The following is a 27051-nucleotide window of genomic DNA, read 5'->3' on the forward strand; positions in this document are numbered from 1 at the left end:
TGTAATAAGGGAACAGCAATAATCATGGGGGATTTTAACTTTCATATTGACTGGACTAATCAAATTGGGCATGGCAGCATTGAGGAAGAGTTCATAGAGTGTATTAGGGACGGGTTCCTTGAGCAGTATGTAACTGAACCAACCAGGGGGCAGGCAATCTTAGATCTGGTCCTGTGTAATGAGACAGGATTAATAAAAAATGTTCTAGTAAAGGATCCCCTTGGAATGAGTGACCATAATATGGTTGAATTTCAAATTCAGTTTGAGGGTGCGCGAGTTGGATCTCAAACCAGCATACTAAGCTTAAATAAAGGAGACTATGAAGGTATGAGAGTAGAATTGACGAAAGTGGACTGGGAAAACAGATTAAAGTGTAAGACGGTACAAGTGCAGTGGTCTACATTCAAGGAGATATTTCACATCTTTCAAGATAAATATATTCCACTGAGGAAAAAGGGGAGTAAAAGAAAAAACAGCCATCCGTGGCTTAGTAAAGTAATAAAGGATAGTATTCGACTGAAAACAAGGGCATATAAAGTAGCCAAATCTAGTGGGAGGATAGAAGATTGGGAAGCATTTAAAAGCCAGCAAACAATAACTAAAAGATTAATTAAGAAAGGGAAGATAGATTATGAAAGTAAACTAGCAAAAAATATAAAAACAGACAGCAAGAGTTTCTACAGCTATATAAAAAGAAAAAGGGTGGCTAAAGTGAACGTTGGTCCCTTAGAGGATGGGACCGGGAAACTAGTGGTGGGGAACATGGAGATGGCAAAGACGCTGAACAAATATTTTGTATCAGTCTTTACAGTAGAGGACACTAAAAATATCCCAACACTGGACAAACAGGGGGGCAATGGGGGGGGGGGGGGAGGAGCTAAACACGATTAAAATCACTAAGGAGATGGTACTCAGTAAAATAATGGGACTTAAGGCGGATAAATCCCCCGGACCTGATGGCCTACATCCTAGGGTCTTCAGAGAAGTGGCGGTAGGGATTGTGGATGCATTGGTGATCATTTTCCAGAACTCCCTGGGCTCAGGAAAGGTCCCGGCAGATTGGAAAACTGCTAATGTAACACCCTTATTTAAGAAGGGAAGTAGACAAAAAGCTGGAAACTATAGACCAGTTAGCCCAACATCTGTGGTTGGCGTCCATTATTAAGGAAACAGTAACAGAGCATTTGGATAAACATAATTTAATAGGACAGAGTCAGCATGGTTTTACGAAGGGGAAGTCATGTTTGACAAATTTGCTCGAATTCTTTGAGGATGTAACATACAGGGTGGATAAAGGGGAACCAGTGGATGTAGTGTATTTGGACTTCCAAAAGGCATTTGACAAGGTTCCACACAAAAGATTACTGATCAAGATAAAAAATCACGGGATTGGGGGTAATATACTGGCATGGGTGGAAGATTGGCTATCTAACAGAAAACAAAGAGTTGGGATAAATGGTTCGTTCTCGGGCTGGCAATCAGTAACTAGTGGTGTTCCGCAGGGGTCAGTGCTGGGACCCCAACTCTTTACAATCTATATTAATGATTTGGAGGAAGGGACCGAGTGCAACATATCCAAGTTTGCCAATGATACAAAGATGGGAGGGAAAGCAGTGAGTGAGGAGGACATAAAAAACCTGCAAAAGGACATAGACAGGCTAAGTGAGTGGGCAGAGATTTGGCAGATGGAATATAATGTTGGAAAGTGTGAGGTTATGCACTTTGGCAGAAAAAATCAAAGAGCAAGTTATTATCTAAATGAAGAGAAACTGCAAAGTGCTACAGTACAAAGGGATCTGGGGGTCCTGGTGCATGAAACACAAAAAGTTAGTATGCAGGTGCAGCAGGTGATCAGGAAGGCCAATGGAATCTTGGCTTTTATTGCAAGGGGGATGGAGTATAAAAACAGGGAAGTCTTGCTGCAGTTATACAGGGTATTGGTGAGGCCACACCTGGAATACTGCGTGCAGTTTTGGTTTCCATATTTAAGAAAAGATATACTTGCTCTCGAGGCGGTTCAGAGATGATTCACTCGGTTGATTCCAGAGATGAGGGGGTTGACGTATGAGGAAAGGTTGAGTAGGTTGGGACTCTACTCATTGGTGTTCAGAAGAATGAGAGACGATCTTATCGAAACATATAAGATTGTGAGGGGGCTTGATCGGGTGGATGCGGTGAGGATGTTTCCTTTGATGGGTGAGACTAGAACTAGGGGGCATAATCTTAGAATAAGGGGCTGCCCTTTCAAAACTGAGATGAGGAGAAACTTCTTCACTCAGAGGGTAGTAAATCTATGGAATTTGCTACCCCAGAGAGCTGTGGAAGCTGCAACATTAAATAAATTTAAAATGGAGATAGACATTTTCCTAGCAGATAAGGGAATTAGGGGTTACGGGGAGAGGGCAGGGAAGTGGACGTGAGTCTAGATTCAGATCAGCCATGATCCCACTGAATGGCGGAGCAGGCCCGAGGGGCCGTATGGCCTACTCCTGCTCCTATTTCTTATGTTCTTATGACTGATGAGTCCAATGCGGGACCTACAGTCTCTGTCACAGGTGGGGCAGACGGTGGTTGAAGGGGTGGGTGGGTGGGGTGCTTGGGTTGACGTGCGCTCCTTCCGCTTGCTCCCGGCGAAGAGACTCGAGGTATTTGGCGCCTTCCCGGATGCTTCTTCTCCACTTTGTACAGTCTTGGGCCAGGGATTCCCAGGTGTCGGTGGGGATGTTGCACTTTTTCAAGGAGGCTTTGAGGGTGTCCTTGAAGCATTTCCTCTGCCCACTTGGAGCTCTCTTGCCCTGTCGGAACTCCAAGTAGAGCATTATTTTTGGGAGTCTCGTATCAGGCATGCGGACGATGTGACCTGTCCATCGGAGCTGATCGAGAGTGGTCAAAGCTTCGATGCTGGGGATGTTGGCCTGAGCGAGAATACCGACGTTGGTGCGCCTATCCTGCCAATGGATTTGCAGGATCTTGCGGAGGCAGCGTTGGTGGTTCCTCTCCAGTGCTTTGAGGTGCCTGCTGTACATGGTCCATGTCTCTGAGGCATACAGAAGGGCGGGTATTACTACTGCTCTGTAGACTATGAGCTTGGTGCCGGGTTTGAGGTCCTGGTCTTCAACACTCTCTTCCTCAGGCGACCGAAGGCTGCACTAGCACACTGAAGGTGATGTTGAACTTCGTCCTCGACGTCTGCCCTTGTTGACAGTAGGCTCCCGAGGTATGGAAAGTGGTCCACGTTGTCCAAGGCCTTGTCATGGATTTTGATATTTGGGGGCCAGTACTGTGTGGCGGGGACAGGTTGGTAGAGGACCTTTGTCTTACGGATGTTTAGTGTAAGGCCCATGCTCTCGTACACTTCGGTGAAGGTGTTAACGATGGTTTGAAGTTCGACCTCCGAGTGTGCGCAGACGCAAGCGTCGTCTGCATACTGTAATTCGACGACAGAGGAAGGGACGACCTTGGATCTGAACTTGAGGCGACGGAGGTTGAACAGTTTCCCGTTTGTTCTGTAAATTAGCTCCACTTCAGCGGGGAGCTTACCGAGGGTGAGATGGAGCATTGCCGCAAGGAAGATCGAGAACAGCGTTAGTGCGATGAGACAGCCTTGCTTGACCCCAGTCCGTACATGAATTGGGTCTGTGCTGGAACCGTTGGTCAGGATCACGGCTTGCATGTTGTCATGAAGCAGGCGGAGGATGGTGACAAACTTTTGAGGGCAGCCGAATTTGAGGAGGACACTCCATAATCCCTCACGGTTGACAGTGTCAAAGGCCTTTGTGAGGTCAAAGAAGGCCATGTACAGCGGTTGGTGCTGTTCCCTGCTTTTCTGTTGTAATTGGCACGCGGTGAAAATCATGTCCATTGTGCCCCTTAGTGGGCAGAATCCGCATTGCGACTCTGGGAGGAGCTCTTCAGCCACTGGGAGAAGGCGATTGAGGAGGATTCTTGCGATGACTTTCCCTGTGGCAGGCAGCAGGGAAACTCCTCTGTAATTACCACAATCGGACTCGTCACCTTTCTTGAAGATGGTCACCATTACGGCATCTGAGATCCCCTGGCATGCTCTCCTACTACCAGGTAAGAGAAATGAGTTCATGAATTCGCGTCAGTAGTGCTTCTCCGCCATGCTTTAGCGCCTCGGCAGGGATTTCATCTGCTCCTGAGGCCTTGTTGTTCTTCAGTTGTCAGATGGCCTTTTCAACCTCATGCCGGGCTGGGGTTGTGCCGAGATGGTGGCGGGTAGCACGCTGTAGGATGGAGTTGAGGACACTCGCGTCGAAGACAGAGTCTCGGTTAAGGAGATCTTCAAAGTGCTCCTTCCAGCGGGCACTGACTGCCTCCCTGTCCTTGATGAGTACCTCTCCGTTCTTGGCCCGCAGTGGGGTAGGACCTTGGGTGCTTGGGCCGTAGGCGGTCTTGACTGCGCTAAAGAATCCACGCACGTCGTGGTTGTCGGCTAGCTGCTGGATCTCCTGCGCTCTCTCCACCCACCACCTGTTCTTTAGGTCGCGAGTTTTTTGTTGGACTTCGGCCTTCATGCATCTGTAGAGCTGCTTTCTTGCTCTCGAGTTCTGTTGCTGTTTCCAGATCAGGAATTCCTTGCACTTGCGGCTTATTAGCTCCTGGATCTCCTGGTCGTTCTCGTCGAACCACTCTTGGTGTTTCCTGGTCGAGTGACCAAGCGTCTCTTCACAGGTGCTGATTATGGAGGCCTTGGAAAGTAACTGCCAATTAACAGTAAAGTCACTGATAAACTTGAGCACTGTTAAAAAAAAAATTATAAAGAGAAAGTATGTCCATTCAATGCCTGGCAATTTCGTGTGCAAAAACTCTACTAGGTTGCCACAAGGCAAGTCAGAGATTTCCCATAGTTCAGTGTTTACTCTAAGAACAATACTTCAGCAGAATGATTAACTGTGCATCTGAACTACATGGGCAGAGTTCCAGATAAAGACACTTGAGAACTTCACCAGCATGATTTATTAGGAACACAACACAAATCCCAGTGTCAAATACCCGCTGTTCTGCTTCTTCATTGAAGCAGCTACTTCATAAATCTCTGACACGTAATTCATGACTAGGCCATTTGCGTCCCATTCACACAAATGAAATGCTGTCAGTAAACGTTGTGTTTTTGTCACGAAGCAGAAGAGACAGTAACCTGAAAAAAATGCAAGCTCCCTTGATGGCCCAGTGAATAAAGGTAAACTAAATTAAACATTGTTGGACCATTTGTGGCTCTGGAAGCATAACCCAATCTCAACTGACGTGTGTGGTCAGTCTTCATCTAGCTAGATCTTGGTAATTTGTAGCAAGCCAGGGATTGGCCAGAGAACCGATTGGTTTTATCACTTGCTCTCACATGATGTTCCTTGATCGGAAGGCAGCAGAATAATATTTAATTAGAGAGGAACATAAGCTTTAACAGCCAAACGAAATGTACTAAACAGTAAAAGAATAAATTAACAGTATTACTGTAGATTTTACACTGGCCCAGAATTTGCGGTCAGGATGATGGTGAACTGGCAGGGTTCGTCGTCATTCCGCCTTTGAAACTGACCGCTACTTCGGGATTTGGCGCATGCGCAGGTGTAAGCGGAATTCCTGTAGTTGTGGTCTGTCATTGACACAACTACTCTTTAATATTTACATTAATGGATTGGCAAAACTACTTGAACAATCTACAGCACCCGGCCTCAACCTATATGAATCCAAGGTTAAATTCCTCCTCTATGCCGACGACCTGGTTCTGCTGTCACCAACTAAGGAGGGTCTACAGCAGAACCTGGACCTGCTGGAGTCGTACTGCCAGACTTGGGCCCTGACAATAAATCCCCAAAAAACCAAAGTCCTTGTGTTCCAGCAAAGATCCAAACAACATGGACCCACAATAAATTTCACAGTAGGAACAACCAAAATTGAACAAACCACTCACTACACATACTTGGGCTTAAAAATCAGTTCTACGGGAAACTTCAAACTGGCTGTGAATGAACTGAAAGAGAAAGCAAGAAGGGCTTTCTATGCCATCAAAAAATCAATCCAAATAGAAATCCCAATTAGCATTTGGCTCAAAATTTTCAAATCAGTAATTGAACCAATTGCACTCTATGGCAGTGAGGTCTGGGGACCACTAACACAACAAGATTTTGCAAAATGGGACAAACACCCAATTGAGATCCTACATGCGGAATTCTGTAAAAGTATCCTCCGGACTCAAAGGAAAACAGTAAACAACGCATGCAGGGCGGAACTAGGCCAATACCCATTAATAATCACTATCCAAAAAAGAGCCACCAAATTTTGGAATCACCTACAAATGAGCAACCCCCAATGCTATCACTACGACGCCCTGAAATGCCAAGAGCTGACCATAAAGAAGAATACCCTCAGTCAACTAGTCCTGGGACTCAATAAAGTAACTAATAACAATACTAACAATAACCAGTCCCAGGACAGTGACAGGGTAACACAAAGAATTCGACCCAACACAATCGTCGCTAAGCAAAAGGAAAAATATCTGTCATATTGGGCAGAAACAACAAAAACCCAAAGCAAACTCAATTGCTACTTGGCCCTAAACAGACAATACAACATAGCTGATTACCTGACCATGGTAAAGGATAACAAACTGAGAAGAACCTTGACAAGGTACAGACTTAGCGAACATAGCCTAGCAATCGAAAAAGGCAGACACAGGCAGACCAGGCTGCCAAGAGAAGACAGGATATGCTCTCACTGCAGTCAGGGAGTAGTTGAGACAGAGATGCACTTCCTCACAGCCTGTGGAAAATATCAGGGCATCAGAGAGAATTTCTATCAAAAATTCTCACAAATATGCCCTGAATTCAGAAATCTGACTGACAACCAAAAACTCCCATTCCTACTGGGGGAGGAGAGAAGCTGTGTAACACTGGCGGCACACTATGTTACAGCTTGCCATGAACAGAGGGACAACCAGTAAACTAAGACAAGAGTATATATAAACAAGGCGAAAATATATTTATAAACTCAGGGATATACCTGTTTATACACTGTATGAATGGAACCGCGTTTATGTGTTCAACCATAAATGTATTTTGATGCTTTGGCAACATAAGATGTACCTTATCATGCCAATAAAGCGATTTGTATTGTATTGTATTGTATTGACAGCTCAGACACTGGCTGTGTTGTGCCCCACCCCTCACACACAGCCGACAATCAGGGTAATCACTCAAAGCAGGGAAACGGATGAAAACTTTGACTCTTCCGCAGTAATTACGCTGTTAAATTTCCCACTAAACGTTAGACCCAAAGGGATTAGGTGTAACTGGGGTTTCAGCTGTGTATAGACTGCTAAATAAAGATAATGGGTCTGAAAAACTAATTTTAATATTGTGCAGTGTGAAATTTATCAATTTTAATAAAAATTTAAATTTAAGAAACTTAAAAAAAGCATTTTAAAAGTTTGTTCATCTTTATTTCAGGTTTGCCTTTTCCCCATGAGAGCCCCAATTTTTTTTATTGCTCTCTAACATTTTTTAAAAGTTAGAATTTTAAGAGCTTATCCACTTCCTTGTTTGCTGTCTGTGAGAATTCTGCCCTTTGATTGGCTGCTTAGACAGCTCGTTGACATCACAGCAGCTCGCACTAGGGGATTCGCCCTATACTTCTGTTGGTTTGAATTGAACATCAGAAAACCCAAACCTCTTGACATAGAGATCGCAAGATCTTTATGTGAAGCCTACTTCAGGGCCAGTGGCGAACACCTTTGCTTCGCCGCTGACTGCAAATTCCGGGCCAATATTATTAAGTTTAAACTCAATTAATTAGAAAATAACATTGTCATGGCTGCTGAGCTAAATTATAAAGTACATAATATTCTTATGTGGCAGTTTTTTTCCCCCTCACTATCCATGGAAGTTCTCTGACCTGAATCTCTCTCTGAAGACTTCAGACTCTTCAATTTAAACCTTTTGAAATACTTTCCAAAACATGACCGGAACAACGAAAATTTAAATAATTGTCTGTTAAACTCCAAAAGGGCTGCCAATCAAGTATATAATCAAACCAATTCTATAAGATGTTTGTTTTTGAATGGAATCGAGTGGGCCCCTCCCCCACACCTAGTTCAGGTCCTGGGTTTTTTCACCTCTCCCAGGAGATTACATGGCTGGAGGGGGTGGCGGGAGAAGTGTTTAGCCATGATGGTCTGGCCATCATGCTGCGAGGCAGGCTTGATGAACCAGATGGTCTTTTTCTGCCCATCAATTTCATATGTTTGTTTAAAGAAAGAAGCCTGTACCATTATTTATCTTAGTAAATCTCACATTAAGAATTACCAGAGCTATGCATGGAGCTAAATGTTGAACTGACCACACCATGAAATGCTCCAAGCTACTAGTGACCATTGTTGTAGAACTGTCTCAACTAAAGGATCCAAACATCAAACAACAGTTGTAAGAGGATAGTCAAGATATGGGTAGGGTCGCAAAGAGATGAAACATAGAAGATAGGAGCAGGAGTAGGCCATTCGGCCCTTCGAGCCTGCTCCGCCATTCAATGAGATCATGGCTGATCATCCAAATTCAGTACCCTGTCCTTGCCTTCTCCCCATATCCCTTGATCCCTTTAGCCTTAAGAAATATATCCAACTCTTTCTTGAATATATTTAATGAACTGGCCTCCACCGCCCTCTGTGGCAGAGAATTCCACAGGTTCACCACTCTCTGGGTGAAGAAATTCCTCCTCATTTCAGTCCTAAATGGCTTACCCCTTATCCTTAGACTATGACCCCTGGTTCTGGACTCCCCGGCCATCAGAAACATCCTTCCTGCATCTAATCTGTCCAGGCCTGACAGAATTTTATAGGTTTCGATGAGATCCCCTCTCAATCTTCTAAACTCCAGTGAATACAAGCCCAATCGACACAATCTTATGTTCTTATGTAATCTCTCCTCGTACGTCATTCCTGCCATCCCAGGTATCAGCCTGGTGAATCTTCGCTGCACTCCTTCCATGGCAAGAATGTCCTTCCTCAGGTAAGGCGACCAAAACTGCACACAATATTCAAGGTGCGGTCTCACCAAGGCCCTGTACAACTGTAGCAAGACATCCTTGTTCCTGTACTCGAACCCTCTTGCTACGAAGGCCAACATACCATTTGCCTTCTTAACCGCCTGCTGCACCTGCATGCTTACCTTCAGCGACTGGTGCACAAGAACACCCAGGTCTCTTTGCACTTCCCCTTCTCCCAATCTATTGCCATTCAAATAATAAGGAGACAAGCTTGCAGTGGAGAGTGAGGGGATGGCAGAGGTACTAAACAAGTACTTTGCCTCAGTTTCCATAGAGAAGATACATAATGTTCAGAAAACACATTTTAAAACAAAAGTAGACATGAATAAAAACAGAAAATCAAGATTCAACTATGTGAATAACTGAATGACAGCAAGCAAATAGCTAACATCACAGAAATCACTGTAATCTTTCTATAAATTAAATAATCAGCGTTCATTTAAAAAAATCAGGCCCAGCATAAACTTGTTTTTTTTAGCAAGTGCATCAATACACAGGAATACACCAGATTCCAATCGACAACCCCTAGAGCTACGCAAAAAATTATTAATTTTGGCACAAAAAACTGAATTGATTGCTCAATTGAGTCAAGTCTTTGGCATTAATCCATGTTTATGTGAGATCTCATACATGCTGAAACTGATTTAATTTTTCCAGACCCAATAAGCATGTCATTTTCATAATTTTTAATAATAAAAAAAAAATGAAAAGTAGAGGAAAATAAATTTAGAGAGTACATCGTTCGATGACCCACAGTGAACTCAGTAGTTTTGAAGAAATAAAATGATTCATAGCTAGGCACACTCACGCAGTGGAATTGGTTAGAAAACAGCAAGACCTCGAAATTCCTTACATCATGCCAGGTGGTAACCTCTCGCACTGACCCTGGGCACCTTATTTCCATGGATCACACAGCTGCCAGCTCCACTCTGGGTAAATCTCAGGCACTAGTCTGTTGGAACCTGTCTGCCCTTGGGGTAGGCTCCCCATCCCTACCAATAGTCTTATTGGCCCAATGGACAAGGGCACTGATCTGGCAATTTTTCAGCCCGAGAAGCAGGATCTCTTGGCTTAGGACATACCTGCCTGTCATTTACCTTCTAAGGGGTTTGATGGAAATTTTGACCTTCACAAGGCAAAGAAGAAACTTCTGGAAATGAGAGACTCAGCATGTCTGAGTCTCGGGCATTTTCCTGAGGGTTCCGCTGGTCTCTCTCTGGAGTTCTGTGCAGAGTTACGACATAAGACCAGCAGAAAACCATTAGAATTTGGCTACTAAACCTTTACATAGAATCATTGGCATGACGACTTTCCAAATTTCACTGCCAAAAGTTCTTTGTCAAATAGCCCCTGGAAGCATTTTAGCATCGGGACTATTGGGCAATTTGATGGGAATGTTTAAAAGAATCTTGATCCATTATAGATTTCTTTTTAATTGTTATGAATCAGATGACCTCTTAAATATACACTTGGTCAAGAAGTGGAGGAACCTCACGAAACCAGATAGAAGGAGATGTTACAAGTGATCCAGAGTGACGGTGATGTTTTGATACCTTTAGAACCCTTTCAAATAAGACAGACCTCATTTTAATGACACTATTATGGAGAAGTGAGTGACAAAGTTACACTATCCACGTGAAGCTGTATTTCATAGAACCTAATGCATGGATCAATGCCTATAAGGCCTGCATAGCATAAAACTTGAGCAATTTAAGAAATTTCATGAATTGCCTCAGCCTTCCTAAAGGTTTAAAAAAGGTTGCATTTCATGAGGTATTTATTGCTGCAGAGGGGGAGTTGAGATATGTTGCGGGAATGGCTGCTTGCCACTTCATCTTGGGTAATGTTTCAGATCGTTTCAACTATATTGTTTCTTGTCAGCTTCTAAACCAGTCTAATCAGACTACGGATTTGGGTGTTGGATGAGGCTTTCTGAACTTGCTGTCAGGCTGCTGTTCAACTTAATATTCGCAAAGAAAATTATTCTGCAGCTTTAGGAAAGTAAGAGCACAGTTGATGCTAAAAATAGCTTGTTGAGCTTTTTAATATAAGACAGAATCATATTTCATTTCAGCCTCAGAGGCCACCTTCCAAAATATGTGAGGGTGCCAGTACTAAGAATCTGATTTGTAAACTATTGAATCAGGTTAGGTTAAGGGATTCACCTTAGGTTAATCCCAATGGGCAAGGTAACATTAGGTACATTGTAGGGATGTATTAAACATGATTTTTAATGAATTCTGTCTCTGAGCTAATGTATTGGAATACCTAAACAGAACTAAGAAATGGAGGGGCAAAGCCCGCCTCACTCATCACTAGATTTCCAATGGATCCAACTAGATCTCCACTGGATTTCCAATTTCAAATCTGTTGCTGGAGGGAAGAAATAGTGGAGGGACAGTCATCATTGCATGCTGTTGGACACTCCGTGCAAGGACCCTTCAGCAGTGCTCTTTAAAGGGTACATCCACTACATACCGGTTAGTTGCTGCATTGTTCTTTTAGTCTGCTGGTTAACCTGGGTGTTTTTTGGCCTATTTTCTCACTTCTGTAACTGAAGGTTCTGCTGGTGCTGCACTGCTTTTGGCTGTTTTCAGAACAGTTTTACTGCAGTCTTCAGTAGTCTGGTAGGGCTTCCTTAGGGACTGAAAAACAAAGACAAGAATACAGGAGAGAGCAGGAGCAGCTGAGAGAAGATCGAGGAGGAAGGAACTGCGCAGGAGGCCATACCCACAGCAGGTCTTCAAGGAGCATTTCTCGTAGCTCAACTTCATTGAGGAGCAATGTCTCGGGCGCCTTCACTTCACAAAGAAGACTATCACTGAGCTATGCCACGTGGTGTAACTGCAACTTCAGACTCGAACCAGGGCATGAACAGCATTGCTTTGGCTGTCAAGGTCACTGTGACCCTTAACTTTTATGCAACGGGCTGTTTCCAGGCTGCAGAAGGTGACGTCAGCAACATCTCCCTGTATGCAATCCACTGCTTGATCAGGAAGGTCACCTAGGCTCTCTACCCCAGGAGGAACACCTACATTTCTTTCCCATGGACAGAGTGTAGCAGGACCGAAATTATAGGCTTCCTCAGGGTGCAAGATGTCATAGATTGCACCCACATTGCCTTGAGTGCTCCCCATCACCATCTTGCCAACTTTCTCAACAGAAAGGGATTTCACTGCTGTTTGTGAGGAACTTATGCAGCAGACGTCCACAAATCTGGATACCTGCTCAGGGCATCACTGCAAAGTTCCCCATGAACGGTCATAATTTACGATGGATTAAGGAGCTAGGGCAGGGGGATATGATGCCACTGGAGGAGACAAGCCCACCTGTACATCCGCTCTCCTGTAGAAGAAAATGGGTTAGCCTTCACGGGCAGGGGGAGAGTCATGGCCATATTGAGTGGCAACGCTGAAGACATCGTGCAGGGTTTCTTCACACCTTATCCTCTATTTCCGTTCTTATTTCTATCTCACTCGACACACCCTGTATGACAAAATGCAGCTACTTTCAGCAGCCACTTCTCTCTCTCTGCTCTCCCTTCACCCTTGGCCCTCTCTTTCAGTTCAGGTGCTGAAAATGTAGTGAGACTCTGCTACTTCAGGAAGAGGAGGCCAGCCTTCCTGAAGATGCTCCGTCACCTGATCTGGCCCTAGTAAGCACTAGCTCAGAGGTTGGCACCACACATACTTTAGAAGCTGGGCTAGAGGAGGGGTCTTCACATGAAGAATTGCTGGGCACAAGTGTGCAGCAACAAGGGCAGGGGGATAGGATGGCACAGGTGCCAGCTCGCCAGATAAAGATGGCTTTGAAGCCAACAAGCCAGAAGTGAAAGATTTAGTAAAGTTCTTTGATGGTTTCTGGACCTGTCAAAGAATCATGACCGTTTCAACGGGAATGGTTTTTGTGGTAATGTTTGTCCTTCTTACGCTTATTATGTGAAGATTTGCTATTCTCTTCTGTAACAGTGCAATCCTTTTTTGTGTCAGCCTACCTTTTTTTGAGACTATTTCTCCAGCACTTCAAATGTTCACTTTGTACACTTACTAAAAAAGAACATGGCCGTGCTCAAAATTATGATGTGTTCACACATACCAGAAACAAGAGTCATGGTCATGGAAGTGAATGCCATTAAAATGTTGAAGCCTTCAAGGCATAAATCATCAAACAAATTGATACAGATATTATAGAACATACGTCAGTCAAAATGTTTTGGCAAACTGTGGTCATAAAATTAAGCCAAGGACACCTGTCCATATTGGTTACTATATGGAGGTAAAGCTTTCAGCTGAAAATAATAACCACTGACAGAAGTGGTAATAACTCCCTTTCTTCAAATACTGTTTGACAGCAGATAAAGTTTCAGACGTTGGCCCAAAGGCTTACATAGGGTACAGGAAGAGGCCTGTCAGATGAAGATAAACATTAGCATTCACATAGTTTTACACCGTTAAAAAAAAAATTTCTCCGGGCCACTAGAAGATAATAAGTGAAGGAAACAGATTGTAATAATGTGAGCATGACTGATACAGCGGCATGGTCCCTCACTTCTGTGAGGCATGGACAAATAGTTACTGGATGAGGAATAATCATTATTTGGGAATAGGATTTATAGAACAGTGTCTTTGATGAGGTGGGATTTTAGGCATGTCTTCATTAAATGTACATTCTTGTAATTCAAAATTTTAAGTTGTATTTCTCATTAGCCATGTTGCAAAAGTCTGTTTGTTTTTTTCTATCTTTATTTATTATCAGCAACTTTTAATCCAGTTCAACGGGGCACTGGGGGCTATAAGTAAATCTTCTGGGTTTCAGTTAACTAACTGCATTCAAATACCACCTCAACTCAGGAGAGGTCAAAAGTCAGACAACATGAACCTAATCTGAAGAAATTCAGAAAGAATCCACAGTAAAATTGCACCTGAGAGAGGTGAGTTTTAATGAAATTGTAATGGAGTCTCACCACAGAGTAAAACCATTTGCATCCATGATTTCTTTTAAATCCATTCTAGAGAAATGCAACAGATTCGCACGCAAGATATATTTGAATTGCATGTGGAGAAAAAAAAATTCCCAAATCAAGTCATTCTGTAGCTGATATAACAACAACTTGTATTTATATAGCGCCGTTAACCTAGTAAAACAACCCTAGACACTTCACAGGAGCGTTATCCATCAAAATTTGGCACCGAACCACATGAAAGATATTAGGACACGTGAAAGAGGTAGGTTTAAAGGAGCGTTTTAAAGGAGGAAAAAGAGTTAGCATGGCAGAGAGGTTTAAGGAGGTTCCGAAGCTTAGGGCCCAGGCAGCTGAAGGCACGGCTGCCAATGGTGGAGCACTGAAAATTGGGGAGGTGTAGGAGACCAGAATTGGAGGAGTGCAGAGATCCCAGAGGGTTGTAGGGCTGGAGAAGGTTACAGAGATAGGGAGGGGCAAGGCCATGAAGGGATTTCAAAACAAGGAAGAGAATTTTAAAATTGAGGCGCTACCAGACTGGGATCCAATGTAGGCCAGCGAGCACAGGGGTGATGGGTGAATGGAACTTGGTGCGAGTTAGGACACGGACAGCAGAGTACAGGGGTGATGGGTGAATGGAACTTGGTGCGAGTTAGGACATGGACAGCAGAGCACAGGGGTGATGGGTGAATGGAACTTGGTGCGAGTTAGGACACGGACAGCAGAGTACAGGGGTGATGGGTGAATGGAACTTGGTGCGAGTTAGGACACGGACAGCAGAGCACAGGGGTGATGGGTGAATGGAACTTGGTGCGAGTTAGGACACGGCCAGCGAGCACAGGGGTGATGGGTGAATGGAACTTGGTGCGAGTTAGGACACGGCCAGCGAGCACAGGGGTGATGGGTGAATGGAACTTGGTGTGAGTTAGGACACGGACAGCAGAGTACAGGGGTGATGGGTGAATGGAACTTGGTGCGAGTTAGGACACGGACAGCAGAGTACAGGGGTGATGGGTGAATGGAACTTGGTGCGAGTTAGGACACGGCCAGCGAGCACAGGGGTGATGGGTGAAGGGGACTTGGTGCGAGTTAGGACACGGACAGCAGAGCACAGGGGTGATGGGTGAATGGAACTTGGTGCGAGTTAGGACACGGACAGCAGAGCACAGGGGTGATGGGTGAATGGAACTTGGTGCGAGTTAGGACACGGACAGCAGAGTACAGGGGTGATGGGTGAAGGGGACGTGGCACGAGTTAGGACACGGACAGTGAGCACAGGGGTGATGGGTGAATGGAACTTGGTGCGAGTTAGGACACGGACAGCAGAGCACAGGGGTGATGGGTGAATGGAACTTGGTGCGAGTTAGGACACGGACAGCAGAGCACAGGGGTGATGGGTGAATGGAACTTGGTGCGAGTTAGGACACGGCCAGCAGAGTACAGGGGTGATGGGTGAAGGGGACGTGGCACGAGTTAGGACACGGACAGTGAGCACAGGGGTGATGGGTGAAGGGGACTTGGTGCGAGTTAGGACACGGACAGCGAGCACAGGATGAGCTCAAGTTTACGAAGGGTGCAAGGTACGAGGCTGGCCAGGAGAGCATTGGAGGTAATAAAAGCATGGAATGTCTGATGCCTGTGCCATTACTACTTATTTGAATGGTTTACTGAACAATAGTATGGAGTCTAATTAAATATTGAACTACAAAATCACGTTTCAAAATAATTATTCAGAATAACTCGTTAAAATGAGCTGTGAAACATGTTCAAACCCCAATCGGTGATGAGATAGCTGATCTCAGGCACAGCAGTAACAAGGGTGCTGCAACTGGCTGTAATGTCCATATTAAGGAAGGGGAAACCTCCCTGCCTGCCTTGATGGAAATATGAGCGTGTGGACACTGGGTGAGGACAGTGTCAGACTCGGCTATAATGCCCTTCACAGTTGCAAACCAATTGACAATCTCTGTCACAACTCATCCATGAATCACAGCCATTTGAGACAACCACAACTCACAAAATTATAAACATAGAAGGGACTCTATCATCAGCAAAGTGATGGAAGGTGTCGTCGATACTGCTATCAAATGGCACTTACTCACCAATAACCTTCTCACTGATGCTAAGTTTGGGTTCTGCCAGGTCCACTCAGCTCCAGCCTTGGTCCAACATGGACAAAAGAGCTGAATTCCAGAGGTGGGCAAGAGTGACTGCCCTTGACATCAAGGTAGCATTTGACCGAGTGTGGCATCAAGGAGCCCTAGTAAAATTGAAGTAAATGGGAATCAGGGGGAAAATTCTCCACTGGCTGGAGTCATACCTAGCACAAAGGAAGATGTTTGTGGTTGTTGGAGGCCAATCATCTCAGCCCCAGGACATCGCTGCAGGTCTTCCTCAGGGCAGTGTCCTAGGCCCAACCATCTTCAGCTGCTTCATCAAAGACCTTCCCTCCATTATAAGGTCAGGAGTAAGGATGTTCGTTGATGACTGCACAGTGTTCAGCTCTATTCGCAACTTCTCAGATAATGAAGCAGTCCGAGCCTGCATGCAGCAAGTCCTGGACAACATTCAGGCTTGGGCTGATAAGTGGCAAGTAACATTCGTGCTACACAAGTGCCAGACAATGACCATCTCCAACAAGAGAGTGTCTAACAGCACTGTGGGAGTACCTTCACCACACGGACTGCAGCAGTTCAAGGCGGCGGCTCACCACCACCTTGGTGAGAGCAATTAGTGATGGGTAATAAATGCTGGCCTTGCCAGTGACATCCACATACCGTGAATGAATAGAAAAAAAAACTCAAGACCTTAAGAGAGGAGGGAAAAATTTGAAGTGGAAAAAAAGTGAAAATATCATACTGAGCTGAGAACATTTCTACTCTACTACTGACCACAGATACTGCTGAAATAAGCATTTTTAGAACATAAAGGGTTGATTCTACACTCCAGATGAATAACCCGTGATTTTCCAACAATGATTTTTAAGGGGTGATTTTCCACAATGCGCCCCATGAGCAATGCTCCCCACTAGAAGCGTGGAATCAGCTTTTATATTCTCATAACCCCACCACTTGTGGTAAGGGTGAACAGATGAGAACATAAGAAGTAGGAGCAGGAGTAGGCCATATGGCCCCTCGAGCCTGCTCCGCCATTCAATAAGATCATGGCTGATCATCGACCTCAACTCCACTTTCCCGCCCGATCTCCATATCCCTTGATTCCCCTGGAGTCCAAAACTCTATCTCAGCCTTGAATATACTCAAAGACTCAGCATTCACAGCCCTCTGGGGCAGAGAATTCCAAAATTCACAACCCTCTGAGTGAAGAAATTACTCCTCATCTCAGTCTTAAATGGCCGACCCCTTATCCTGAGACTATGCCCCCTAGTTCAAGATGCTTCAGCCAAGGGAAACAACCAAGTACCTGAAGGAAATTTTTTTGCAGGGCTGCAGAAAAAGGGCAGGGGAGTGGGATTAGCTTAAGTGCTCTTGCAGACAGCCGGCACGGGCTCGACGGGCTGAATAGCCTCCTATTGTGCTGTAACGAGTTTATGAGTCTAACTGATTTGTACGTAAATTACTTGCTCTGGTGACTGTACAACTTTGCTCAGAAGCAAGCAAAAGCCAGTTGTTCTCCATGATTTTACACAGGGGTAGATACAATTAGCATACCAGACAATCTAGGCATCATTTATTCACTTTAGGTTTCAGGTATTTAGTATAAGAAAAATACGACAGCGCAGAAAAATCAAAACCAGATATGTGTACAACATTAAATACAAAAAACAACCATCAAGAAGTATTCATCAAGCTTGATAATAACAGATGATTACAGGGTCAAGTATCGCAAGCTGCCATTGTACTGTCATTGCCTACAGTATCTGGAAATAAATTGTCACTATAGTAACTAGTTAGACACGTGGTCTTGCCTTTGAAGCAGGCAGAATTTTAAAAACACTGAAGAGAAATGGTGCTATCATTTTTTTAAAATAATTTTCACCATTTTGCTCATTATACACATTTAAAAACAAAATGTGGATGGAAATGTTGGATTTCACAAATAATTAGATCAAATTCTTATTTTTGTTATGACTGAAATTATTTCACTTCTTAAATTCTAAATGGTATACAATGAATATTTTATAGACATATTCTATAAATATTATGTGACGGGATTTAATTCCATCGGTGTCTGCTGATTGCCCTATTAGCTATGAACAGCATTTCATTACATATTTAAATATGGATGCCAACCTGTTATTTGTACAGAGACTATTCGGCTGTAAACAACAGGGTCAGTACACAGCTCCCTACCATGGATCTGAATCCACGTAATAAAAATAGAATGCGAAAAATGATGCCTCAACGTACTGAAATGTAATTTTGCAGAGTGCTCCATCCTCCCTGCCCTCAATTTTCCTTCCCAAAGGTGGCAATCCACCGTGGGATACAGTTCCACAGGTAGTAGCAACCTCTTGTACCCTAAACCAAATGGCTACGACTCTTCATGTGTGCCTCGGCAACGAGTGTCAGCAGGAAATTGGATGGGGAGTGGGCAGGCATCTCGGCTAAGCCGATCCTGTCCTCACCCCGACCCCGACATCCACATATTCTCCAGTAGGATTATGAGAATGCAGCAGGAACCTTGTCTGATGTTCTAGCCTTGGGAACTCTAATTCAGCACAGAGCAGCGATCAATACCACACCGTGTGCTGCACTTACCAATTCTTCGCAATGCCTCAAAATCTTTCTTTTTCTTTTTATAGGAACTATGAAACAGAAGAAGCTCTAAGTACGTGCATCAGGTCATGGATCTTCCTCTTTTGCTAGCTGGAGCCCAGCTGCTAGGCAACAAAAATAGGATAGGGTAGCTCCATGTGCAATGGAGCTCTTAAAAGGGAATACACAAAGTTTACAGTAACTTTTCATGATGTTGTTTTTAATGACACAAAAAATGTATAAATATTGAAAATGTAACAGTGTTTTGGGAGACAATTATAGGTAAGCTTATTTTTAAGTGTACTGAACAATGTAGTCCATACCTGGAAAGTAGACTACGTGAAACATTTACAGGAACAGATGCAAATAAAGGGCATTTAAACTCCATGCTAACGGAGCCATAAATGTTGAGGGCAGTGGTAAATTTGACTGCAACCAACAGTGTCATGCCAAGGTTGGCTGCAGGTGAGCCAGATTTGCACCTGTCTCCCCACTGACCCAGACATACGGAGACATTTGCCATCTGTCTTTGTCAGGTAGATGTGCAAAGGCCTGTAGATATGGTTGCTGATATAATGGCAAGTGTGGCCAGTGTTTATTAGGCATCTGCTAATCTGCCCGGTATGCCTTCTTTCATCCTGTTTCACTACAACTGTGAGATAATGTACTTGGAGAGCCTCCAAACCAATCCAGTTCATTAATTTGACTTTTCATTGCCAGAATGCTGCAGGATCTACACTTGCTTTGTAGCTCCACATGCTTCTGTGAAAGTTGGAATTAGAATAGGTCCTTTTGCTGTGCCCCACGTTTCATCTGTTGCAGCTGTGCTGAAATTCTGTCAATGCCTCACCTGCTTCCCGTGACTTACTGGACAATATAAGAACACAGAAACATAGAAGATAGGAGCAGGAGTAGGCCATTCGGCCCCTTGAGCCTGCTCCGCTATTTAACGAGATCATGGCTGATCATCCAAATTCAGTACCCTGTCCATGCTTTCTCCCCATATCCCTTGATTCCTTTAGCCTTAAGAAATATATCTAACTCCTTCTTGAATATATTTAATGAATTGGCCTCAACTGCCTTTTGTGGTAGAGAATTGCACAGGTTCACCACTCTCTGGGTGAAGAAATTCCTCCTCATCTCTGTCCTAAATGGCTTACTCCTTATCTTTAGACTGTGACCCCTGGTTCTGGACTCCCCCGCCATCGGGAACATCCTTCCTGCATCAAGTCTGTCTAGTCCTGTTAGAATTTTATAAGTTTCAATGAGATCCCCTCTCATTCTTCTAAACGCCAGCGAATATAAGCCCAATCGACCCAATCACTCCTCATACATCATTCCTGCCATCCCAAGTATCAGTCTGGTGAATCTTTGCTGCACTCCCTCCACGGCAAGAACATCCTTCCTCAGATAAGGCGACCAAAACTGCACACAATATTCAAGGTGTGGTCTCACCAAGGCCCTGTACAACTGCAGCAAGACATCCTAGCTCCTGTACTCGAATCCTCTCGCTATGAAGGCCAACATACCATTTGCCTTCTAAACCGCCTGCTGCACCTGCATGCTTACCTTCAGCGACTGGTGCACAAGGACACCCAGGTCTCATTGCAGTTCCCCTTCTTCCAATCTATTGCCATTCAGATAATAATCTGCCTTCCTGGATAACCTCGCATTTATCCACATTATATTGCATCTGCCCAATCACCCAACCTATCCAAATCATGCTGGAGTTTCTCTGCATCCTCCTCACAGCACACACGCCCACCCAGCTTTGTGTCGTCTGCAAACTTGGAGATATTACATCTAGTTCCCTCGTCTAGATCATTAATATATATTGTGAATAGCTGGGGTCCTAGCACCGATCCCTGCGGTACCCTACTAGTCACTGCCTGCCACTCGGAAAAAGACCCGTTATTCCAACTCTTTGCTTTCTATCTGCCAACCAGTTCTCTATCCAAGTCAATACCTTGCCCCCAATCCCATGTGCCTTAACTTTACACGCTAATCTCTTATGCAGGACCTTATCGAAAGCCTTCTGAAAGTCCAAATACACCACCTCCACTGGTTCTCTCTTATCTATTCTACCAGTTACATCCTCAAAAAATTCCAGTAGATTAGTCAAGCACGATTTACCTTTTGTAAATCCATGTTGACTTTGTCCAATCCTGTCACTGTTTCCCAAGTGCTCTGCTATTACATCTTTTATAATGGACTCTAGCACTTTCCCCACTACCGATGTCAGGTTTACCGGTCTGTAATTCCCCGTTTTCTCTCTACCACCTTTTTTGAATAGTGGGGTAACATTAGCTACCCTCCAATCCATGGGAACTGTTCCAGAGTCTATAGAATTTTGGAAGATGACCAGCAATGCATCTACTATGTCTAGGGCCACTTCCTTAAGTACCCTAGGATGTAGATGATCAGGCCCTGGGGATTTATCGGCCTTCAATCCCGTCAGAATTATGCTGTCAATTTCCCTAACACATAAGAAATAAGAGCCAAACGCAAACAGCGCAAGGAGCGCACGTCAACCCAAGCACCCCATACACCCGCCCCTTCAACCACCGTCTGCCCCACCTGCGACAGAGTCTGTAGGTCCACATTGGACTCATTAGTCACCTGAGAACTCATTTTTAATGTGGAAGCAAATCATCCTCGGTTCCGAGGGACTGCCTAAGAAGAAAGAAGGAGCAGCAGGAGTAGGCCCTTCGAGCCTGCTCCGCCATTCAATAAGGTCATGGCTGAATCATATGGAATGCTTTGTTCGGGAAAGACAATAAATTGTTGTTAATGACGGGTGCAAATAATAAAAAAATTTGTAGTAACAGAAAATGTGCCCAAAACATACTACTTTCACCTCCCAAAAGTCCAACATATAAAAACCCTCACAGCAAACAAATGAATATAGAAAAATGGGAAAGATATTTCACTGACGATACGTTCCTTTAACCCACTGAAAATGGGTTTATATAGCTGACAGCACAATTCTGGTTTAAAAAACACAAGGAATCGTGCTGTGGAGGCACTTGCATGTATCTGCATTAATGTCAGATGGGTAATGAGGCTCTTGCTTGACACGAGCAAAAACTCTTTTGTGCCATGAATGCTGCTGCTGGAAAACTGCACAGAGTAGGCCTAAAGCATACGAAACTCATTTTCTGACACTTCCCGACAATGTGATCACCAGCACTGCCAGTGAGACAGAACAAAATATTTATATTTATCCTACTGTAGATAAGGTTTAAACCATTCGATAACTACCACCAGCACCACTACGTGGTCAGGTACTTTGTGCTCTTTTTACTCACAATAGGTGGAGCATTCAAATGACTGTAATGCGAGTACGTGTGTGTGGATGAGATTTTGTACATTACATAATTCTCTTCCCAGCTTCATGTTCTTTCCATGCAACGCACCATTAGCTACTCGAGAATGGGCATCCGATTGGCTGCTTGGAATTGCAGAATATTATAGGGTGCATCGGCTGCACCTTCCCCCTCCTTGCTTCCATGGAACTTCATGTAAACAACCAGGAATAATCACAGATTCAAACCTGCTTTCTACCATTCCACCATGCACACTGTGACACCACATACTAAAATATACTCTGGAAGGAAATGTGATCACAGAATAATTCACCATCACAAATCTACAACTCGGAAAATTAGACTGGAAAATTTTGTTTTTAAAATAGTTATATAGTTCACAAATCCTTGAAGAAGGCGGGGCAAGTTGACAATACAATTAAGAAAGCGTATGCTTTACTTGGCTTTGTAAATAGGGACATTGTATAAAAAACAAGGAAGGCATCCTAAGCCTTTACAAATCACTGGTTAGGCCTCAGCTGGAGTAGTGTGTACAATTCTGGGGACCACACTTTATGAAGGATGTCAAGGCCTTGGCGAGGGTACAGAGGAGGTTTACAAGAATGATACAAGGGATGAGGGGCTTCAGTTATGTGGAGAGACTGGAGAAGCTGAGATTGTTCTCCTTAGAGTAGAGAAGGTTAAGGGGAGACCTAATAGAGCTATTCAAAATTATGAGGGGTTTTAATAGAGCATTAGGGAGAAACTGTTTCCTCTGGCAAGTGGGTGGGTAACCAGAGGTCAAAGATTTAAAATAATTGGCAGAAGAACGAGAGGGGAAATGAGGAGAAATTATTTCACACAGAGGGTTGTTATGATCTGGAACACACTACCTGAAGAGTGGTGGAATCAGATTCCATAGGAACTTTTAAAAGGCAATTGGACATGTATTTGAAGAGAACTACTTGCAGGGTTATGGGGAGAAAGCTGGGGTGTGGGACTAAATTCGATAGCTCTTTCAAAGAGCCAGCACAGACACGACGGGCCGAATGGCCCCCTTCTATGCTGTAAGATTCTATGATTCTATAATTAGAAATAATAAGGGGAGCAGGATAGTACAACGTTTTAGACACTGAGGTGGGCGGGAAAGCGCGGAATTTCTGCCAAACTTCCACTAGAGGTCTGGCGGCAGAGCAAGAAAAGCCGTGAGGAAATTCACCCCGTTGCGGTTTCACCTCAGGGGCCTTAGTTCAAATGCAGCCCAGACTTTTCAGTTGACTTTAAGGATCCAACATTAAATAAATCTAGGAAGTCTCAACCCAGCTCCTAGTGGATGTGGGTCGACAGCTTAAAACAGCCCCTTATTTGGCACTAAATCATCAATCTCAATCAGACCGGCCACAAAGAAGGCTATTGTAGGATAGAAACGTTTACACCTTTGTGCTAGCGGCGCTCCTCTGACACTGGGGACAAGACAAAATGACCTGTATTTTCCTCCGCTATCCTGCCTCAAATCGGGTGGGAGAGTGGAGGAAATCATAATCGAAGCCTACCACCATCTCAACCATATTACCTGCCTCCACCTTTACTTGAGCTCCTTCACAGCTTAAACCCTTATCCATACTTTTGTCACCTTCAGACTTGACTAGTCCAATGCCCTCCTTGGTGACTTCCCATCCTCCAACTTGTCCAAAGCTCAGCCAACTGTATCCTATCCTGCATTAAGGTACATTCGCCCATTACCCTTGTCCTCTCTGACCTACATGGATTAATTTCTTTCAAAGTATTACATTTAAAGCCATCCTATTCACTTCCCTTTATGACCTTGTCCCACCCTATCTCTGCAATCTCCTCCACCCTTATATCCATTCCTATGCCCTTCAGCTCAATGACTGTGAACTTGTGTGCATCCCCCTTCTCTTTGCCCCTACTGGTGGCAGAGCCTTCAGCCACCTTGGCCCTGCTCTCTGGAAGTCCCTCCCTAAACCTCTCTGCCAATCCACTTCTCTCTCCTCCTTTCAGAACGTTCTCAAAACCCATCTTTTGTCCAAGATTTTGGTCACTCCTCCTAATTTCTCCCTCCATTGCTTAAAGCTCAGGCACTTCAGGCACTATATAAATAGAAGTTGTTGTTATGATTTAGTTGATAAATTTATGCTGTCTGGATTTAGAATTTTCAAAATTGTGGTGATGTAAAAAGTAAGTAAAAAGTAGATACTCTTCATAGTACACTCTACTTTGTGTATCCACTCACAAATGTACTCAGACATGTTGGCCAGTCAGTTAAGATAGCCATCATGCATTCAGTCTTGAAGTGAAATAACTAAAATGTCTAATCAGACGTAGAACACAACATACAAGTTATATGATGCTGCATGGCTTTGTCCAACCTTCAAGTTCATTCAGCAGTAAATTTACTCTGCGTAAAGTCCGGTATCCTGTAACCAGAACAATAAAACCTGGATGGATGGATATTCCACAAAAGATAATTAACCTCCTTGGGATACTCGGTGTCATCTGACGGAAAGTATGCATTATTAAAATGGTCGGAATAAACTGAATAAACTAAACACTTGCAGGAGAAAAAGAGGGCTCCTAGCTGCAATGTCTAACATTTCTTAGCCATCTCCCCCCCCTGCCGCTGCCCCCCCCGCCCCCGCCACTCTTTCTACAACAAACAGAAGGGCAAGAGTCTGGGACACAGGCTTCTGTAAAATTACTGTCAGTATTGCATTGCTGTCAACACTGCTATATTGTTGGCCATAATATAATCAGCAACCCTAGAACTGGACTGGTACTGAGTTTGTCCTCCCCGAGATAAAGACAGGTCTAGTCTAACTGATGCTCCTCCTTAGGAATCTCAGACAACAAATGACAAAGCTTGGACCGTTAGGGCAAGTCAAATTCGGATGCCAATAGAGGCTTAGATTTAAACACTGACCCTCTGCTTGGGAATCCCACGCTCATCCGTGAGAGCTATTGACCTACCACTCGTATACATAAAAGCTAAAAGTGGTTTTCAAACTTTCCGATCGTGACACACTCCTGGGGATCCGATGACCAAGACAGCAAATCCGGAAGGTTGATGAGATAGATAGAAACTTGATGACCTTGGGGTTCCTCAGGAATCCCTTTGTAAACACCCTGGGGTCGGGAGGGTCCAGTTTGAATAAAGGAGTTGAATGCATATTCGATAAACAGAATAAACAAAGAGGTAATGATTACATTGTACCTCAGTGTAGCATTTGGAGAAATAGTTACCAAAACGATTCATGCAAGAGCTGGTTTCTTCACCAGATTAGCTTTAGAATCTGCACATTTAATTATTTAAAAATCCATTGAATTTGAATCCCAATCTGCTCCTAAATGTTCTATTACTGACTTGCTCATTGGGCCTACTTACCAAAAAGCAGAAGCGATTTGCATTTGCCAATTTTTTTGTTGACAAAACATAAAGGTACCAGAAATTAACTTATCGTGTTCAAAGTAAAGCTCAAGTTATGTCTGAAAGATGACTGAATGCTGCATTGCAGATTAAAGCTGCAAACATACCATCACTATTTTGGCCACAACACGAGAGCAAAATAGAAATTTTGAATAAAAGGATCAGCACAGGGCAGTTCTCTGTAAAATAATTAGTTACCCAGAGACACATTTCTATTTTTTCTAAAATATTTATTAATTCTGGATAGGTAAATTGTGTTTTAATTAAACCAGGGGGAATTCAACCCCCATGAAGGCACTGCAACAATAGATGAAATATCTAATATTTCAGAGCCCTCGCCATCACCTTCTAGTTTTCCATGGTAGTTAAAAAATACCCACTGTAATTATAAAGCTCATTACTGATTTATTTCATTCTCATGTACATATCTCCGTCACTTTAGATTCTGGCTGGTATAAACTGATTCAGCTGAGAGAGCTGGAGAGCAACAACATCTTAAAATAACTCTTACTTTTTTCTGTTATTTTAATTTATTTCTGATGTTTCTCCTTCGGAGTTTCAGGATATACACTATCTCCCTATCAAGATAGTAAGAATTATTGCTCTTGAGCCAGCCACAAGGGAAGTACAAGAGACTCATTGTTAGACTTCACGCCCCTCCCTATAGGCTGTGCCTGGTCTCTGATCGGTATATTTTCTTTTCCCTCCACGCCAATGGCACCTCCAAATCTGAAACTTGAGGCGTGAAAAATCAGAGTTGTGTGCATTGCCTCCCAATTCTTTGGCATTGCAACTTGCTGCCCCACTATGTTACTTTGAAATGTTTCCCTCTTTTGATACCATCATTATTCATTTTGACTCTTCACAGCTGCTGTTCATGTGTAGGCAAAACCTTTCTACAAAGGAAACCAAATCAGTGTAGAGAACGATCTCCAAAATTCTGCAGATCGCTACTGTCATTTCTACTTGTACTCAGCCTCTGAAAATCTCGGCTCCATTGAGAAACAACAATAATGGACAACATTTGGAGAAAAAGTCCACAGCTGTGCAGATGGACAAAGTTCTGATGAAAGGTTATCAACCTGATGCATTAACTCTGTTTCTCTCTTCACAGATGCTGCCTGACCTGCTGAGTGTTTCTTGCAATGTCTGTTTTTATTGCACATATACACAGGTCTTTATCCAAACTAGTCTGAAAACAGCAGAAGTAGCCCATCTACACTACTGTGCACAGACAAAATTGAGTAAACTGACTGAGCATCACAATAGTGTACTTGGTATTGATTTTAACCATTATCTTAAGCTGTGGCTATAATTTTGTGGATTCATGTTAGAGAAATAGACAGCAGTTCTGTGCTTCTTACTGTACTTAAATAAAAAACATTGAAATTAGCACTTGGGAGAATTCTGTATTCATTACATCCCACAGCAAGTCTGTGTAAGGAACATTCATTTTTCAAAGACTGCTGCTATCATGACTGGAAGTATTTTAATGATGAATTAACACACAGCAGAGTTTCTTCATCAGCTTCTTAAAAATGGAAGCATTCTAGACTGAAGCTG

At 43.7% G+C, this 27051-nt stretch overlaps 1 protein-coding gene across 13 annotated transcripts in view; it reads right to left on the reverse strand.

Annotated features, from left to right (window-relative positions):
* The window catches only part of LOC147123103 (LIM domain-binding protein 2), a 547106-nt gene that overhangs the window by 197292 nt on the left and 322763 nt on the right, over positions 1-27051 (reverse strand). The gene's annotated exons all lie outside the window — the stretch shown is intronic.

This window comes from Somniosus microcephalus, chromosome 2 (assembly GCF_052327205.1).
Source record: "Somniosus microcephalus isolate GS21.2 chromosome 2, FLI_Smic_1.0, whole genome shotgun sequence".
Classification (NCBI taxonomy): domain Eukaryota; kingdom Metazoa; phylum Chordata; class Chondrichthyes; order Squaliformes; family Somniosidae; genus Somniosus; species Somniosus microcephalus.